Source organism: Fomitopsis serialis (assembly GCF_022376445.1).
Source record: "Fomitopsis serialis strain Sig1Antser10 chromosome Unknown B0H18scaffold_301, whole genome shotgun sequence".
Lineage (NCBI taxonomy): Eukaryota > Fungi > Basidiomycota > Agaricomycetes > Polyporales > Fomitopsidaceae > Fomitopsis > Fomitopsis serialis.
In genome coordinates, this window is record NW_025955261.1 from 34,546 (window position 1) to 38,014 (window position 3,469).

General features: G+C 55.7%; 1 non-coding gene across 1 annotated transcript; it reads right to left on the bottom strand.

Annotated features, from left to right (window-relative positions):
- Positions 1-1,124: 1,124 nt before the first annotated feature.
- On the bottom strand, positions 1,125-1,226 carry B0H18DRAFT_t163. The gene has a single exon. It is a non-coding gene; the product is annotated as a tRNA-Ile (tRNA).
- Between the last annotated feature and the right edge of the window lie 2,243 nt (positions 1,227-3,469).

A 3,469-nucleotide genomic window follows, 5' to 3' on the forward strand; every position in this document is an offset into this window, starting at 1 on the left:
CAGCATATCACAGTCGTTGTAGACACCGAATCTTTTTGAAGCATATCCAGTGTGTATGAAACCTTGAATTTTCGGCAGGAAGAGGACGACCAGTTCAGAAGATAGTAGAGCTCACAAAGCTCGCGACTTACTGGTGAGAGGAAAGCAGCAGATTCACCGTGACTGTCGCGAAAGTGCACCGTTTGACCGTTGCAGACTGGAGAAAGAGACACAGTTCCAGAGCACCCGCTTGCCGTACAAGGCGCTGAATACTGCTATTGTTACATATACTGTGCACTTGTCGACAACTTTCAGGTTTGAGGTATTCATACAGATCTCGTCATGAAATCCAGGGGCACTTGAGACTGGGGCGCGTCACGAACAAGTCTACAATGAGAAACACCTGCAACATCGCACACGTAGATGAACGTCAGATCCGAGTCTTCCAACGACCTAGGACTCACCATCATCTCCTCCCTTCCTTCTCCGTGGCACCCAGCAAACTCGCCACGACACCCGCGCTCTCCTCCAGCCTCTTCCTCTTCTCGAACAACGCCTGTACCGCAACTGTCATCTCCGCGATCAACTGCTCCTCCTCCACCTCGGGCTGCTGCACGTGCAAAGGGTCCCGCGGGCGCAGGGGCAGCGCGCCGACGCCGGAGTGACGAAGGACGTCGGCGAGAAGCTGGAGTCCTTGTTGGAGCGTGGCCATGTCCGCTACGTATATGAAACGCGTGAAAGATGTCATGAAGAAGTGAATAGTGAAAGCGTCCAGACGCACCTGCGGTCTGGATGGGATTGTTGCCCGCTTGATACGCATGTTGGCTACGTGCAACAGAGGCCACCAGCAGAATGTTAGCATGCAAAAGACAAGGTAACTGACACACTCACGTCGCCAACAACACACTCCTCGCCAACGCCTGTACGCGCGACACCTGGCTCAGCGCGAGCTGGATATTCTGCTTGAACATATCCGGCGATCCTGCCTCCGATGTGGCCACAGATTGCGAGAATTGACTGATACTGCCAAGCGGGGCATCGTAGAGACCAGTCAGACTCGTGGAGGGGGTGAAATAGGTGGAAGTGGTCGACGGAAGAGTGGGATAGGACTGCGAGAACATGATGGTAGTGGGAAGCAAAATGATTGGCCAACGCCGGGGTCGAACCGACGACCTTGGCGTCACGTGACAAAGTTTGCACAACAATGCATATTAGCACCACGCTCTAACCAACTGAGCTAGTCGGCCATTTATAAATTACTCCAATAAAACGTATATAAATGTGTTGTAAAGCAATGACATGCTCGGAAGCCACTCGGACTCTGCCCTGGCCTAGTACCCGCATCATGATCATGCTGACTGTGACAATAGTCACTAATGTATGTACGTATACATAGGCCATATAGTACTTGCCGATCAAAATATGAGTAGCGTCTCTGACTATGCAGATTTTGGCTGCCTCTGGATGAGGCTTCGCGACGACCTATCATAGCTGTGGGTCTCTCCAGGACTCCGACCCAACCATAACTTAAGGTCAGGTCTCTGCGCGTCGCAATGACCTTGTCTCCGCAATGTGCGCACCTCTCGGTGGGGTGCCACGTCCGGGCCAATAGCCACTTAGTTCCGCATCTAACTTACTCGTCGCGCAGTCTTGCTTTTAATTACACACACGGTGGACACCCGCCGCATATCACTACTGGGGAGTCGGTCAAAGTTAACACCATGTCGACCAACACAAGTCACGGCAGTGGAGGTGTGGCAGAGAAGGTCAAGTGCGTGCTCATATCCTTTCACTGGCATTGACTAGTGCTAATATCCCGGCGACAGAGGGGCCGGTCACGTCGTCAAAGGTGAGTCGACTGGAGTCTCAGATCTCACCTCCCATCATCTACCTAACGACTCCCACCTGAAGGTATGGCGACAGCAAATAGAGAGGAAGCCCAACGAGGCGTGCAGCAGATGAGCTTCGGCACCGGCGGAGGGGCCCCCGGCGGCAGCAATGGCAGCGACTCCAACCCAACCACGCTCGGCTCCAGCCTGAGCGCAGCGACCACCTCGACCTACCTCCCCTCCGGCGTCGCAGGCGTAGGTGGTGCCCAGCCGATCACCGCTCACGCTGGTGCGCTTCCGCAGGGACAAAATGAGAGCGCGCACCCCCTCGCAGGGCGGCGCCTCGGAGACTAGCCGCGGAGTCAGTCAGGATGGCGGGAGGAATGACCGCGAGTTCGAGACGAAGTATGGCCCGCCCGGAGGTGGGACGCTACCTAGGGAGGACGAGCCGCTCCCCGCTGTGGATGCGACGAGTTCGGGGCCGGGGACAGGAGTTCCGAGCGGTGGACCGGCTGTACTTCCCTGATATCGAACGAATATGAGATATATATGGGCCTCAGAATTACGAGATCATGCTGTCTTGAGACGGGTGTTTGTGACTAGGGACTTGAAGACCATGCTCTGCACTTGCAAAGCACCGGCTTCCAGACACGTGCAGACTTCGTACAAGCACAACCGGGAGGCAGTCTATCTATTGTACACGTTCACACGGAGGAAGTTTCGCGCGAGCTTGCAACACAGAGTACTGCGTGATCTGCCTAGTACTTGACGTGTTCGAACTGCCAGTGGTTGTGGCTGTCCGTAGCCGTCGTACCGAGCGTGACCTAGCAAAAGCACACTCATCAGAAAGTCTTCCATCGTCGGCGGTTCCTCACATACCGGCGTCTCCTCGTCGCCGTCCTCAAGGCCCCAAAAGTACAGCGTGCGGTCGGCTGGAGAGATACTGAGCGACCAAACGCAGTCAGACATACCCCATAGTGCACTATCACAAGGACGGATGCGTACGTGTACACGTCCTTCCTTCTCGTCTCCTGGATAACGAGCTGTTGCGAGGTGCCCCTGCCCACGACGTATCCGCCCGCAGGGGAGCGGGGGCCGGCGTTCGCGTACGATGCCTGCTCTACGTTCTCGACGGTATACTTGCCGTTCCCGAGCCTGACTACGTTCCACTGAGCATGTGTGGTGAGTACGTCGGGATCCACTGGCACGGAGAACAGGTTGGAGGGCACTCACATGCATGACGCGTCCGACTTGTTCGGCGGAGCCGACGACCGAGGTTCCGTCGTTGGGATCCAGCAGAGCGAGCGAATTCCCGCTGAGGACGTTCTTGATGACATATGTGCCCGTGCCGAGAGACATTGTGTGTCGAGTGATGGTGGTAGTCGGGCTTGCTGAGGGATGTGGCAAATCTTCGAGCTTTTATAACCAGCCTGTCAAGACATAGGAGACACGATGTGTCCTTGTGGAAGTTTGTAGGCCTACTCGCAAAAGCACCGAGTCAGCGCGACTATGCGTTCAACGACTACACACAGGTGCCCGTGTGTCCGAGTCCGGGTCCACATTGCACTTCGAGTGGCTCTGCAGGTTACACAAGACTAGGCCGACACTTCGAGGCCATCGACCATGAACTTGGTTGTCAGGCTCCAGCTGTTCCCTGCCCT